Source organism: Lissotriton vulgaris, chromosome 3_1, assembly GCF_964263255.1.
Source record: "Lissotriton vulgaris chromosome 3_1, aLisVul1.2, whole genome shotgun sequence".
In the NCBI taxonomy this organism is placed as follows: domain Eukaryota; kingdom Metazoa; phylum Chordata; class Amphibia; order Caudata; family Salamandridae; genus Lissotriton; species Lissotriton vulgaris.
The window spans coordinates 1,675,681,027-1,675,698,479 of record NC_141689.1 but is presented as its reverse complement, the minus strand read 5'-3'; positions in this window follow the sequence as shown (position 1 = coordinate 1,675,698,479).

Genomic DNA, 17,453 nt, shown 5'->3' with positions numbered 1-17,453 from the left:
TTGCTGGACAGCAAGATGCCTAATGGGCTCAATAACAGTGAAGAATGCCACACTTACCTATAACATTATCACTCCACAGAGAAATTAAATTCGCACCGACTCTGTCTTTGTAACTAGTAACTCCATTAACAATAACATCCTATGAAATTCCCTTATCCTCCACACTTTTAATCTTTGAATCATTAGATATTTTAATCATTCTTTTTTATTCATCAGGCACATCTTTTGTTTTATCACTGGTAGCACTTTATGATTTAACTATTGCGTGATGTTGCACATTTAACCAATATGCACTGAACTGTTTGCAATTTTGCACAAGATTTTATATCGCCAACATAAATTTTAACCATTGTGAACTAAATATTCAGATATATCTTTTAGATTTGTATGTCTTTTAATTGATTTTACTGTTGTTCTACAAAAACATACGGTTGACAATTAGACATGTTCACAATTTAAGCATCAACAAAATCTGGTTGCTCAGTGAGTCTGGCACAGAGAAGGAATATTTATACAATTTTAATGCATTGTTTCTATTTATGTGTTTTAATATATTTAATTCTGAATAGCCGACCCACAACCAAATGTTTAATCTTGTGCCTCATTACATGTTGCAATTTCAAGATCAGTGCAAACTAGTTCGTCATTTCGTATTTATACAGTTAAAATGAACTCAACCCGTATTGTACATGTATTTTTATTGGTTCAATGTACTTTAAAAACTCTAATGCATTTAGGCATGTAGTATGTCTTTCATGTTCATCACGCATCAGGCACCTTGCACTTTAAAACGGGTGGCCAGCCCCCATGACTGCGTCATGTGATCAAGGCTTTTGGTAGCCGAAACGCGTCATGGCAGACTGGTGTTGGGCAAAATAAAACTCTGAACACCAAGAATTGGGTCTCGACTCGTCTTTCATACGGTTTGGCTGCATGCTGATTTAGAGGACGAAACATACCGCATACATATATATATATATATATATTATATATATATATATATATATATATATACATATTCACGAGCAATTGTCCCAAGCAAGGGGAGCAGCTTAAAGCAGGTGCTGGCGGCGGGGATCGGGACAGCCTTGCTGTTAATTGCTGGAGCAAAAAATTATTCACTAAAGAAGACGCCGCACACCACTTTGAATTTCGCTGGTTTGTTTATTCTCCTGTAGGTTTTCCCCACCTACGCATTTCGGACTTTATGTTGCATATTCATACTGTTTATTCCACTGAGCACATTATGATGCATTGTGGGAACAGTAGGCAAACTCTTTACCTGCTATTGTTGTTAGCATAGTCACTGTGTTGGATTGCCGCTGTTTAGCGCTTTGCATTATTTTAGGATATTGACCCAAGGATTTAGCCTTGGTATGTGCATAAGATTGGCGTTTAGTACGTCAATGTCCAAATAACATATAACGTTATAATGGAATCATGCTTAGACATTTTAAATATCATGTCATTAAGTCAGTTATGGCTGAGTGCCAGAATTAAATCCATATATATGCATGCGCCAAACTGTACAGAATCCCCACACTGTGACAATATATCAATGTCAATTAAAATCTTTCCATCACCTGTGTCATATTAGTTCACTTGAGCAAGTTAAAACATTACTATTCTTACATATAACTTTTGACAATGATTGTCATCAACTGGGACAGCAATTAATTTCAGTTTTTTTCTCACTATTCAGGGAAATTAGAGTGGTACGATTGTTTATAAATGTACATGCATCTCCTCATCCCCATTCAAGCCCATCGGGGTTCTAGTTTTAAACCTATTTATTAATTTAGATTTGAGACGTCTTAGTTTAGTGAGTCGATCACCTCCTCTTTCATTTTCCTTTATCATTGCCATTCCTGTATATTTCACATCCATCCAAGTTTTTCCAGGATAGGTTTTTAGATGTTTGGCAATAACATAGATGTAATCACAGTTTTGAATCGATCTTATATGTTCCAAATCCTTTTTTTGAGAGGACAGGATGTTGAGCCGATATATTTCATCCCGCAGAAGCATTGAAGTTGATAGACCACGAATTGTGACTCACATGTTATTTTTTCCTTTATCTCAAAGTTTCATCCTTTAGGGTCTTTTAAGATTTTTAAATTGTGGCCATTTTTGCAGGCCTTGCAGGATTGGCATTTGGCAAAACCATACTGTCTTTTTTCCAGCCAAGTCACTGGTTGATTGTTCTGAAGTGACTGTTGACCAGAGTATCCTGTATTGACGGTGCTTTGCGAAAGGTTATCAAAGGTCTTTCTCCAATTAGGGTGCCAATTTCAGTGTCTTTTTTTAACACACTCCAGTATTTGGTCAAGCTCTGCCGAATTTTAGAGCTTTCCTTGGAATATGTGAGAATCATTCTTGGTTGATCATCATCTGTTTTTAATTTCTTGTTTTTGGGTATGAGCGTTTCGCTCTCATTCTCAATCTGGCTCTTTGTTCTCCTCTTACAATATCGGAATGCTTGTATCCACGGGTGGTGAAACAGTCTTTGGTTTCTTTGAATTTATTTTCCATTTCTTCTTCTTCTGAGCAATTACGTCTCATTCGCAAGAATTCGCCATATGGTATAATTTGCTTGAGTGAGGTCGGGTGAAAGCTAGTACCATATAGAACACTGTTTTTGAGGTCTTTTTTCTAAAGACTGTTGTCTCAAGTTTGTTGTTTTTTTATATAGACCTTGGTGTCTAAAAAGTCTATTTCCCTTTTTTAGATGTTATATGTAAATTTAAGACCCACTCTGTTTTCATTCAAAATTTCGATGTATTCAATTAGTTGTTGCTTTGGACATTTCCAGAGGAGGAACAGGTCGTTGATAAATCTAAGCCTCCTCCTTCCTTCCCACACCTCATTCAATGAGTGTGGAGCTTTCGGAGAAATCAATAGTAAAGACAGCCGGCTCGGGGAACAGAGTATAGATACATAGATATATATATATATATATACACATATATATATAGTACCTACAGATATATATATATATATATATATATATATATATATATATATATATATATATATATATATATATATATATATATATATATATATATATATATATATATATATATATATATATATATATATATATATATCTGTAGGTACTGGATCCCACCAATTAGAAGGAAGCAGAGACGGCACACCAGGAAACCTTGCACAAACCCTTTATTGTGCACTCGTTAACGAGTGCACAATAAAGGGTTTGTGCAAGGTTTCCTGGTGTGCCGTCTCTGCTTCCTTCTAATTGGTGGGATCCAGTACCTACAGTCATTAAGGTAGCGGCTGCTGCTACCGACGGCATCAGCGTTGTCTGGTTGAGGGTCGTTCAAGCAGCAGTGTGGACGTGATATATATATATATATATATATACATATACATATATATATATATATACATATATATATATATATATATATATATACATATACATATATATATATATATATACATATATACATATATATATATATATATATATATATATATATATATATATATATATATATATATATATATATATATATATATATATATATATATATATATATATATATATATATATTGCAGATCGTCATATAAAGTCACATTCTGTTGTGGAACTTTTATTTGGCTATTAACTAAAATAAGCTGTGATAAAATCATGAAGACTATGAAAATGTTACCTTTCCCATTCTTTTCTCTACAGTAAGCAAGGACGGTCGCGAAGAATGACACAATGTGGGTTGTGTTTTTGCTGCTTTGTCACGGAGCAGTCAATACAGTCTTCAGTGATTTTATCCTTTCTCTTTATTTTTGCCAACCTGTTTCTAAGTGCACCAGCATGCAAAACATTGTGCCTAGTTCCACGTATATGTTGCCGAACCTGTCAGAGGGAATCGCAATATTCAGGTGCACCAGTGTTGTCATGGAAAGCTATGTCAGTGGCCAGAGCTAGCAAATTGGGTACTGGCTGTTTTGGCGTTACCCATCTCAAGTGCCTAAGTTGAGAGGGCCTGTACACAGATAAAAGTTAACATTGGAAGGAAAGATCGAGCACACATGACCAAAGACTCACTGAAGAAGTATTGTACGGTCTACTACAATAAGTTTGATTTATAAAAAATGTATTTGTACCTCATATACACTGTATGTACACTGTCTATATACCATGCACTATCAGTGCAGAAAGCTAGCAATAATAAAAGTCAAACGTTCCATAAACACCAGAAAAAAACTTTAATTTTTTTTTTAATGACGCAAAAATGTGTAACCACTGATAACAACGCTTTTTTAAGGCATTGAAATCACTGAAAACCCCCCATTAGAATTGACCAAAAATAGAAACTGAAAACAGGAAAGCCTACTTATAGATAATCTAACGTTCCATTTGAAAAGCTGCAAATTGAATAATGCTGGCCCCAGCAAAGGAAACAAAAAACAGTATACACTCAAAATATTAAGTTTTTAATATCGATTTGCATTAATATCGATTAAAAAATTTAAAATGGACACAATATCGACTGGACAGAATATAGACTACAAAAATATCGAATAGGATAGCATTAATATTGAATCAAAAATATTGAATGGACATAATATCGAATGGACAGAATATAGACAACAAAAACATAGAATGGACAGAATATAGATGACAAAAATATAGAATTGACAGAATATAGACTACACAATATAGAATGGACAGAATATAGACTACAAAAATATCGAATTTGAGGTAAGTAAGTTAATATCAATTTTTTAAAGTGTTTTTTATGTTAGTATATGTTTGAAAAGTTTATATTTATTTTATTATTTATATTAATAAATTTTTGTTATGGAATTAAATTTTTGTGTAATATAATTCTGTAGCGGGTTGTGGGTTTATAGGAGAATAGGGTGGGAAGTCATTTAATTATAATTAATTAAATATGTTAATTTATATTTATTTTGAATTATTGTTAATTAATTATTAATTGTTAATTAAATAAAATATAAGTGGTAATTTGTTTTAATTAATTGATTAATAGTTAATAATGTTAATTTTAGTAATTTATTTTCTGTAGCGGGTTGTGGGTTTATAGGGTAAAAGGGTGGGAAGTAATTTAATTATAATTAATTAAATATGTTAATTTATTTATTGGTATTTATTTTGAATTAATTGTTAATTAATTATTAATTGGTAATTAAAATGTAATTGGTAATTAATTTTAATTAATTGATTAATTGATAAATATGTTAATTTTAGTAATTTATTTTCTGTAGCTGGTTGTGGGTTTTTAGGGGAATAGGGCGGGAAGTTATTTAATTATAAATATTAAAATATGTTAATTTATTTGTATTTATTTTGAATTAATTGTTAATGAATTATTAATTGGTAATTAATTAAAATATAATGGGTAATTCATTTTAATTAATGTATTAATTATTAATTATGTTAATTTTTTAAATTTATTTTCTGTAGTGGGTTGTGGGTTTATAGAGGAATAGTGTGGAAAGTTATTTAAGTGTAAGTAATTCAATTTTGAAATTATTTTTTTATTCTAATTTTTAATTATTTTTTAAATGTTAATTAATTTATTGTTAATTGGTAAATAATTTGTATTAGTAGGTAATTATTTTTAATAAATATATATTTTTTATTGATTCATTAACATATTATATAAAAATGTAAAATTCTTTTAAGTAATTTGTAATTGGTAATAATATTTATTTTATTTTTATTTATAAATGAAGTATTTACTTACCCTACTGTTGAACTCACTGAAGTGGGAATAGTAGTTTTTACCCTCCTGCTATCCAGCGCTTTCCCTACTGTTGCACTCACTGGAGTGTGAACAGTAATGTTTACCCCTACGCTATCCAACACTTTCCCTACTGTTGCACTCTTTGGAGTGGGAATAGTAATTTTTACCCCTACGCTATCCTACGCTTTCCCTACTGTTGCACTCACTGGAGTGGGAATAGTAATTTTTACCCCTACTCTATCCAACGCTTTCCCTACTGTTGCACTCTCTGGAGTGGGAATAGTCATTTTTACCTTCCCGTTATCCAATGCTTTCCCTACTGTTGCACTCACTGGAGTGGGAATAGTAAATGTTATGCCTACACTATCCAACGCTTTCCCTACTGTTGAACTCTCTGGATTGGGAATAGTGATTTTTACCCCTACGCTATCCAAGCTTTCCCTACTGTTGCACTCTCTAGAGTTGGAATAGTCATTTTTTCCCTCCCGCTATCCAACGCTTTCCCTACTGTTGCACTCACTGGAGTGGGAATAGTAATTTTTACCCCTACGCTATCCAACGCTTTCCCTACTGTTGCACTTTCTGGAGTGGGAATAGTAATTTTTACTCTCCCGCTATCCAACGCTTTCCTTACTGTTGCACTCTCTGGAGTGGGAATAGTAGTTTTTACCCCTATGCTATCCAACGCTTTCCCTACTGTTGCACTCCCTGGAGTAGGAATAGTAACTTTTTACCCTCTCACTATCCAACGCTTTCCCTACTGTTTCACTCACTGGTGTGGGAAAAGTAATTTTTACCCCTACTCTACCCAACGCTTTCTCTACTGTTGCACTCACTGGAGTGTGAATAGTAATTTTTGCCCTCCCGCTATCCAACGCTTTCCCTATTGTCGCACTTTCTGGAGTGGGAATAGTAATTTTTACTGCTACGCTATCCAATGTTTTTTCTACTGTTGCAGTCACTGGAGTGGTGATAGTAAATTTAACCCTCTCGCTATCCTATGGTAAATATATTGTATATTTTTTATTAATGCTAAGTTTATATATATATATATATATATATATATATATATATATATATATATATATATATATATATATATATATATATATATATATATAGTTAGCGGACTAAGGTTGGAGCAATCAGAGACCAGGTTTAGGAGCCTTCTGAAAGCTCATCTGTTTTCTCAATAGCCCCCCCTTGACAGCGAACATATGATTCCTATCTACTGCCTTGCTCCAAACTCTTCTCCACAGCGCGGGGACACGCCGTATGGCGTAACCAGGCGCTTTATAAGCCCCTTTAATATTATTATTATTATTATTATATTAATTTTATTGTTATTTAAGTATTTTGAGTATGTTTAAGTTAGTTATATTTATTATTTCATTAATTTTAAATTACTTTAACTATTTAAAAAATTCGATATTTTGACTATCTATATTTTTTACAACGATATTTTTGATTCGATATTTTTGTACTTACCTGTTTGGAGATAGGAAGTCGATATTTTGGCATTCTATATTTTTTACTCGATATTTTTGAAGTTCTATATTTTTGCCATCGATATTGTTTCAGTGATCCACAAAAAACATTTCCTTAGTACAGAATATAGGTTACAGAAAAATAAAAAGTGTAACAACGACTGTCTCGTTTTAGAGTCACACAGGCAAGGCTCTAGCATAGCATTCTGAAATGCACAGCCTGAATAAGAAACCAAATAATGCGCAACGCCGAACCTAAATCTACATACCTTGCATAATCATACTTTCAGAATTCATCTCTTTTGAGTGTGACTTTGTTTTGTTTATTAGGATACAGCGGTATTGTACAGGGACACTACTCCACTTTAAGGAGTTTCGATTAGATCAGTGGATAGGAGATCAGATATAATTATTTTATGTGAGCTCAGGCCCTAGAATTAGGGGTGACTACTAATTGCATCAGTATGAGATTCGCCCTTGCATGCTTCATTTTAGGGCCATCTTTTGTTTTGGGCCAGAGATTTTGTCCCACCACATCTCAGAGACATTGCTTTTCTGCTGTCCCAGCTTGACTGCTCACCTGACTACTCACCAGTGGTAGCTGTCCAGAATCTCTCAGAACTGAAGGAAAGGTACTCTCTCTCTAGCCATTGCGGGGTCCTTTTTTTGTTTTCTGCCAGAAGATTTCTGAATGGCCAGATCTTTCTGAAAGTGCAGAAGCTGCGCCGCTATAGGTACACCACTAACCACCTAATGATATGTATGTTTTTTAAATGAAAATCTTATGAATATACGTCGATTTATGGAAATGTAAGAATTACGCATCACCTGGTTATCGCGAATATTGGCTGCATATTCTCTAATAAATAATTTTTTATAGTTTTTCATTTTGTGATTGTTTCTATTGTATTTTTAACTGAATAGGACAGCTGGAACCCTTTTTAACATAAAGTTGTGTACTTTTTGACCAACTGATCTCATATCTTACTTTCGAGGAATCGTATTATCTACTTTAATATTGAGATGGCCATTTTTATTCTGGCACATTTAAGGCAATAGCTACATATCTCATTTTTATTACTCATGGAATTTGGTTGTTTGCTTTTCCTAGTGGCGCTATGTTTATGTTCTTTTAAAATCTATGATGCGAGATGCTGCTTTAAGACAAACAATGCCATATCACAATTGGTTGCAGGCTCCATGCTCCAGCCCTTATTACCAACTCACCTTTGTACTTTTCACTTTAAAAATTGACATTGACTATAAATTACCAGGGGCGAAAAACATCACCAGCATTTACAGAGTACGGAAACTGTCGGTAGTATTGCGATTTTACATTTTCTTGCTGAGGAGCTAGGAGCAGAAGGTCAGAAAATGGCTGAGTAACAAATCTGTAAACAGAAAAGAGGTGACATATATTGAGAAACCGACTTTTAATAATGTAACACAAACACACTGTGGAGACTGCTAATATATGAAAAATGTACTGCTGGGACAGCAAGAAGACACCAAGGTCATTCAAGAAATTACCAGCAGCTATTTGGAGAAAACACAATTTACTTTTATGAATGAGATCCCAAAGGGCAAAACATTTCTCTGTTCAAAGATGCTCTTGCAATACCACAGAGATGTATTGTGTATGCAGATATTTTAGAGCTGCAATACATAATTTAGGCTTGTGCCTTGGCAGAGTAAAACAATGTGCTACAGCCTTCACCAGCTCAAAATGTGTTTAAAGACTGTTACGGAGAAGGAGATTCGAGCTTTACACAGACATACATTTAATACAGTGTAGCAAAAACTGCGTGTTATCCAAATGTACATATTTGGTATTGAAATGATTAATGGTGTAACACATTACAATAAGAGGGACAAACAAGACCTATTGTTTTGGCCTGTGAAAAAAGGTCCACAAACTGTAATATTACACCCAAAAGGTAGAGCACCTCAGTAACAGTAGTGGATGCTTATGATTATTTACAAGCCCATTGCGTTGGCGGTAGGTCACTTTGTTTGACGCACTGGCAGCACAAATGATTTGCCCATATTTACAGTACAGTAACCCTGTGTGACTTTTCATGGCCTTGTAAATATTTTCACATATTATTCTGCATGAAAGGGACGTTTCATGGGTGTTGCTGTGGATGTTCCCACACGATATCCATGGAACCTGACACATTCCCAGATTTACAAAGTTTTGTAAAGCAGTGAATGCGTCAGAATCCTGCGCCTCACTAGGGGAGGTGCAGGAGTGGAGCAACTAGAGAAATTCTTTTATTTCTCCTTGTTTTTTCCTCTTTCTATGCCTGCTACATTTTGCAGCATGCATAGAATGACAAAAGTGGCATCAATGATTGTTTTGGTGCAGGAAAGTGCAGGAAAGCGTTGCTTCCTGCACAACAAAAACAATCATCCCTGCAATGAAGGCACCCTTACAACATGATGCAGGGGTGTCTGCGTTAGAGCGTGACTGATGTCTGTGCACCGTTTCAAGGGTGAAAGACAAGAATGCTGCGTATCTTGTAGATATGGCATATTCCTGTTCTTTCATTTTGATGCACGGTAGCACAGCAGGAAGGCTTGCTGTGCTGAAGTGCGTCAAAATATAGTAAATGAGGCCCTAATATTTAAACACAGGGAATACGGCACTGTTGCTGACCATGTTTTGTTTGTGTTAGCACTAGAAAGAAGGGTCAACTCCGTGTAGCAAAGTCACAGTGCTGGTTGCAAGGGAGCATTACAATGCAGGGTGCAAAGTGGAGAGCAGGGTGCAATATGTCAGTGCAGAGCGTAATTAGGGATTGCAGGATGATGGGTGAAGCATAGAGTTCATAAGGGAATATGTGGTTCAAAGGAGCACACACAGTGCAAATAAAGAATCCAGTTTGAAGGATGGTGGCACACAAGGTTTAAAGTGAGAAATCACAATGCAGGTGGGGATCAAAGGGAGGAAGGGATCTCAAAGTGTGATGAGAGTGCACAGTTCTGGAATAATATATTACATATATAAAGAAGCATTGGCAAAGCCAACAGGACTGGCCTATGCAAGAGCTATTGGCTTTGCCAATATCCATGTTCCTACACACCTGTGGCTGCTGTTCAGCATGGCTAAAGGTTTGGGACATAGAGGAGAGAGGTGCAGAGTGGAGTTACGAAGAGTGGAGTAGAGTGGCAAAGAGTTGTCTAGAGTGTCATGGAGTGTCATGGACTGGAGTGCTGTGGAGAAGAGTAGAGTGAAGGGCCCTAGAGTGGAGGGGTATAGAGTGGAATAAAGTGTTGTCGAATTGAGTGTCATCGAGTGGACTGTTGTAGAGTGACAGAGTAGAGTGTAGAGTAGCGTGTCATGGAGTGGTGTTGAGTGGTAGAGTGGAGTGACTTAAAGCTGAGTGGCTCTGAGTGGAGTGCCATAGAGTGGAGGAGAGTGGCCTAGAGTTAAGTGGCATAGGGTAGAGTAGAGTGTCATGGACTGGAGTTTAGTAGAGTGGAGTAAAGTGTCATAGAGTAGAGTTGTTGTGAAGTGAAGTGACGTAGACTGTCATAGAGTTGGGTTGAGTGGAGTAAAGTAGAGGGTCAGAGTGGTGGGGGAGAAGAGTGGAGGGGCATAGAGTTGAGGGACATAGAGTGGCGTAAAGTGTTGTAGAGTGGAGTAAGTGTTGTAGAGTAGAGAGGCATAGAGGGGAGTTGTTTAGAGTGGAGTAAAGTGTTAGAGTGGAGTGGTGTAGCGTGGAGTAGCGTAGAATGTAGTAGAGTGGCATGGAGTATTGAAGAGTATAGTAGAGCACCATAGAGTGTTGTGGAGTGTCATAGAGTGAAGTTTTGTAGCATACAGTGGCATAGAATGGAGTGGAGTAGAGATGCCTAGAGTGAAGTGGCGTAGGGTGGCATTGAGTGGATTGGATTGTGGTAGAGTGGAGGAGTATGTCATTCAGACGAGTGCAGTGCTGTAAAGTAGAGTGGAGTAGAGTGGCTTATAGTAGAGTGGCATAGAGTGGAGTGAGAAAGCATGGCATAAGCATGATAATGTGGCCTAACAGACAGAGCAGCCGACCTCGAAGCTGGGGAACTGGTTCGAGTCTTGGCAGAAACGCTCAATATCCTGCGATTCTGGGCAAATCACTTAATTTTCCCATGCCTACCAAAATGAATGTGTCTGTAACACAATTAGTGCTCATGTAAAGCGTTTTGATACCTTCGGGTTGAGTTTGCGCTATATAAAACACAACACGAAACAAAATGGTGTGTTAGCATACTGCCATTACAGCAATACATTTTTAATTGAAAACCATTACTGACAAAACTATACAGTGCACAAATGATAATGTGTGAAGAAGACATAACCTATTTTAATTATTTGTTTTGATTGTATTAAAATTTTTGTTTCCCTCACACTTCCGAATTACAAGACCATTTGCTTCATTTGAGCTTTCCTAATTCTGATATATTCTAAAATATTTGCACAGTTCATTAACAGAAATTAAATTTTGCTGTTAACAAAAAATAGACATTTTCTTTCCCAGTACCCAGCAAGATTGTTACATAAATCCTCTCACTTTGAAGTCAGAGATAAAACAAGTAACACCAAGTTCCGACAAAGCTGACATTTGACCTCATCTTTAAATGATCAGCATATGTGACAAGATGAGAGCAAAATTGAAAGGCCTGTTTACAGAAATGGAAGAATACAAGGTGCAATTATGAACAAGCTTTGCTCCTCAGAAGGGACAAAAACATATACAGCTACAAATGTCTGTTTTGTTTTTTAACATTGAGGCTCACTTATTCGGGGTGAAACTATTGGTGTATCACAAACTCATGGGCCTCCCTGCAGAATGTGGTGGGGGACCCGCGAGTCACCCATATCTATCTATTATAATACACTGTCAGCAAAATGCTTATTTAAAATAATTGGGAGCTGTGTTGGACAATTATCACTCTTTTCCTTCAAGTAGCAGGAGAAGCCTTCCATCACTGTTTTAAAGCCCTGGAATGAGGTATGCTAGGTTGGCTGGGGGAAGTAAATCCCAGTGGAGGGGTCCTAGAGTGTAAAATGAAACAACCCTGGGTGCAGCCTATGGGAGTTTGAGCTGTACTTGGATGTTTTGATTGTTACTGGTCTTTATGTGGGTGGAAGTTTAATGCTTTCGAGTTTAGGTGATCTGGATATGGTAGTTTTTTTCTAATAGTGTCAGAGTTGTAGGTGTGTTCTTTTTGAAAGAGGGGCATCTATCTTGATGACATTAGGCTGAAGTAGAATTCTGCTTTGGGAGGATGTATAAGGCTTGAGTGCAGTGCTTGATTTGTAAAAGAATAAGTGCTATATGTACTTGTTGTAAATAGTGTGATATTCAAAGTTCAACAGGTATGGAGCCGATGCTTACTACACTTGTGCTCCCATCTGCGGGGGACCAGGCCCTGCAGTTTGGGCTGGGCTATTCCTATTGGAGCAGGACAAACAATGTATTGCATATGCACCCACCATGTCTAGTGTGAAAAACAAGGATGGACTGTGTTAAGACCCTAAGTAACTAGTGGCTGAAATTAATTCAAGCACTCCACGTCCTAAGTGCTCTAACTCTATACCCCCAAGATGTGGGTTTTGTGCTCACTGTGCCATAGAAATCAAACAATTTATATCTAATGTGGTATACGAAGTGCTTATCTTCTCATCTAGAGGAGCCTGGTCTGGTAGTTTGGGTGAACTGCCTGTGTTGCTTATTTAAAAGTACCACAACTTGGATAGAAAATTGCTAGAACTTTTTCTATGTTCTGTTGCATACTGTATTATATTGCACACAGTATTGCACTGTTCTGCCATTTATTATCTGTTCACTTGAGCACTGAGCACCCTATTTGTTGATCAAATTATTATAGACACCATACTTTATGACTATGTCTGCAAGTGTGTTGTTCTTTACAATACCTTATGATTTGTTAGCTATCTGCACTGCCGGTACACTGAACCAGGGGGCAGGCGCTGGCCCCCACAGCCACTACCATCACTGTAGCTGAGCTATTCCCACTGCCGGTACATGGCTGTAGAATGAGGCACTTCATCTACCTTCTCCACCGCACATGCTTTGCATGTTGCTCTGTCTTCTGCTATGTTAGAACACTTCAGTGGAGCAACTAGACCCAGCGTTTGGGGGTGCTAAGATTCCAAGTCAGGACCGGCTCGAGAGCTGGTGGCGGCTGTTGCAGCAGTCTTTCTTGGTTTTCTCTTCCCCCACATCCTCCTAAATGAATTTCCTCGCTACCACTCTCCAACAGTGAACCTCATCTCCCCATAGCCTCTCTCTGGTGTATATTTACATTTTTTTAACCCTTTCGCTGCAAGGCCTCCTCCCCATGCCATGCCCTTTTCTGGCTATTTGGGGTAGTTCGCGCTTAGGCCCCCATAACCTTTTGTCCACATAAGGTAATCACACCAAATTTGTGTCCTTTTCTGCCAACATCTTGAGGATTATAAAGGTACCCAGGGTTTTTGGATTTCCCTAGAAGGAACCGAGAAATTAGTCAGGATACTGCTAAATTTAGTTTTGGGGGGAAAATGGGAAAAAAGTAGTGAAGTTGAAAGCACTTGTTTTTTCCTGGAAAATTGTATCAATGAAGGGTTTGTGGTGCTAAAATCACCATCTTACCAGCTTTCAGGAACAGGCTGACTTTTGTCAAAAAATCTATACTTTCTACACATTTGGGCTATTTACTGGGATATAGCCTACTTTTGGTGCGTTCAACCTCCTTCCAGTTAGTGGTAGAAATTGGTGTGAAACCAGTAATGGATCCTGGTAGGCTATACAACACTGAAAGGTAGGCACATTTCTGAATCCACCAATGGGTCATTTGTTTAGATACTTTATTGTTTTCCTATAGAAAATAACGGAAGAAATAAAAAAATATTTTAATTTAGTTGAAAATAACAGCCATTTTTGCTTACATTTTCACCTGTAACTTCTTCCACTATGGTAAATTTTTAAAATCTGTTAGAACTGGGGGTCTCTAGTTGGCAGAGGTAAGTACCTTTGACCAAATACAGACCCTTGCTTCTAGTCTGGGTAGGGGGTACACTTCTAAAATAACCCCTGCTCACCCCTTGGAAGCTTGTCACGAGCAGACAGGCTTATCTCAGAGGCAGTGTGTAAAGCATTTGTGAACACATACAGTAACCTAGTGAAAACACTAAAAATGGACACCACACCAGTTTAGAAAAATAAGTCATCTTTACTAGACTTAACACAAGACCATAAACGACAAAAATCCACAATACTGTACTCAAAATAGACTTAAAGATGTTAGAAGAAACTTAGTTCAAGTTGATGATAAATGCGACACGTTTCTCACAAAAGTACCTTGGATGCGTAATGCAAAACATACAAAAGGTTCGCAGGGAGGGTGATGTGTATGTTCCTTGCTTCAGGGGAGGCGATGCGTCGTTCCTCAATGCTTGCGCAGAATAGGGGATGCGTCTTGTTCCTTATCAGAGAGGAGGCGATGCGTGGATTCTCGTACTGCGATCCGGTTACGATGCGGCAAGATGGCGCCTCGATGTGATGGGACAATCCGGTGCGATGCGACAAGATGGCACCCTTGATGCGGTGTGACGAAATGGAGATGATGCGTGCATGCCCGGCGGTAGTATGGCGAACTCTGTAACTTTAGAGCCGCGACAGGCCCTTCTCCAGTGATGCGACAGCGACCCTTGCAGTGGTGACACGCTTCTCCGGTGATGTGATGGCAAACAGCTGCAAAGAAGACACGGTTCTCTGGTGATGCGGCGGCGACACGCTTCTCCGGCGATGTGACGGCAACAGCTGTGACGGCGACTCGCTTCTTCTCGTTGAGTCGCGCTTCCAGCTCCCAGCGACATGGAGGCTTCTGCAGACAGAATTCTCAGCAAGGAAATTCAGAGTGCAGCTGGTGGTGAAGTCTTGTAGCTCTGAGACTTCAGCAGGAGGCAAGCACAAGTTCATGCCCTTGCAGAAATATTCTGCAAGATGATAAAAATTCCTTAAAAAGTTTCAGGCCAACCCAGCAAACAGCACACTGGCAGAGGGACAGTACAAACTCCTGTATCTTCCTTGGTTCTTCTAATTAGGAAAGGTTTGTCTTGTTGCTCCAGAAGTACTCTAAAGTCTTGGGGCCTGGGTTCCCATATTTATACTACTATTCTCTTTGTTCTCTGAAGGCAGAGGGTCCTGTACCTAGTCCAAACCAGTTCTGGGTGTATTCTGCCAGTGCACACCTTCTTCCTTTGCCAAGGTGGGCCTGGGTCATCAGATGCACTGCAGGAATTGGAGCCAGCATTGTGGAGGGCAGGCACAGCCATATGCAGGCCCAGGCCTGCTACTCCTCCCACGACTCCCAATGCAGATATGTCTATTCAGCCTAGTGCTGACTCACCCTGTCTCCTAGAGCACCCCAAGCCCCTCTCACTCACAAAACCAGACATACAAAACGAAAGCTAGCAGAGGCAGGCTGGATGGTTAGGCAAGAAAAATACCTACTTTCTAAAAGTGGTATTTTCAAACACAGAATGTTAAAACTAACTTCACTAAAAGATGTATTTTATCATTCTGAGTTCAGGCATACTAAACTCAAATTTCTACCATGTTCCCTGGGTCAGTTAGGATTATAAAATGCCATAATCAAACTTCCCATTCTGGCCTATGGGGACACAGGAAATAGGCTGTAATTCACTATCAGGGCATGCCACACACATCAGGGCATGACCTACCTTTTACATACAATGCGCCCCACCCTACGACCTACCGTAGGGGTTTTTGATATGTAGAATAGGGAAGGTTTATGGACTGTCAAGTGGGTGCCCTTCCCAAGTCGACATGGCAGTCACAGACTAAACACAGGCTCTGCAATGACAGGCCTGAGACACACTTTACAAGCCACTTCTGTGGGTGGCACAACCAGTGCTGCAAGCCCACCAGCAGTATTTGTTTTACAGGCCCCCTGGGCACACATGATGCACTGTATTAGGGTCTGACAAGTAAATCAAATAAGCCAATCAGGGAGGCACTAATCAATACATGGATTTACCATAGGGAGCACTTGCACTGTGGTACTGAATAGCAATGGCACAGCGCCCAAAGCATCTAAACCAGCAAAACATATCAGAAACATAGCAGGCAAGCAGTGAAATTGGAGGGGAAACTCAAGCCAATGGTACCAGGTCTAACAAAAGCAATATACCATTAGATCAGTGGGACACTTCTGGTTGTGGGTATATATGAGGCGTGTAGTTCACCAGGAACCCGAGGTACCCAGAGACATTAACTGAGTTGCACTTTGTAATCGTTTTTCATTGTGTACCCAGTATACAGCAATTAATTTGGTAAAGTATCAAGAATGAAAAATAGGTATAAAGGAAACCCATGTATTTTTGAAATAGCAACAAGATATGGAGTTTAGAAGCAGTGGTTTTTTGTGCATCTCTGGATTTGTGGGTACCCATATTAGCATGTGTCTACTTTTTTACACACTGTCTTACATTTGGAAGGCAGAAATGCATAGAAAGACAAACGGTAATAACACTTGCTCTACTAGTCTGTGCTCCCCTAAGCCTCTGGATAAAAATGGTACCTTACTTGTGTGGGTAGGCCTAATGTCTGCTACAGGAAATGGCCCAAAATGCACTGTGGACACATCATATTTTTCCAATGAAAACTGACACTTTTTTTGCAATGTGCCTAGCTGCGGATTTTGGACCCTAACACAGCCAGCACCTAGGGAAACCTAGGAAACCTGTAAATAATTTTAGAACAAGTCAGCCAGAGGAATCCAGGTTGGGGTGAATTGTGTGGTTTTGTTACCCAGAATCCCTTGCAAATCTCGAAATGAATCAAATAAAAGACATTTTGCCCATGTTTCTGTCATGGAAAGTTCTGAAATCTGCGGTGAGTCTCAAACTTCCACTCACTCAGAATTTCTCCATGTCACCCTATAAGAATGGTTCCTCACTTGTGTGGGCAGCCCCTGTGCCGGCGAAAGGAATAGGTCTAAAACGCAACGTGAACATCACATATTTACAGTGCAAACTGACATTTTTTTTGTAGTCTGCTTAGCTGTAAATTTTGGGCCTTAGCTCTGCTGGCACCTAAGTAAACAAAGCAGCACAGTTTCTTTAAACTAGACATCCAGGGATATCAAGGACAGAGTGATTTGTGTGACTCTTACCAGGCTCTATTATCAAGAATCCCATTCAAAGCTCAAACTTTGCTCC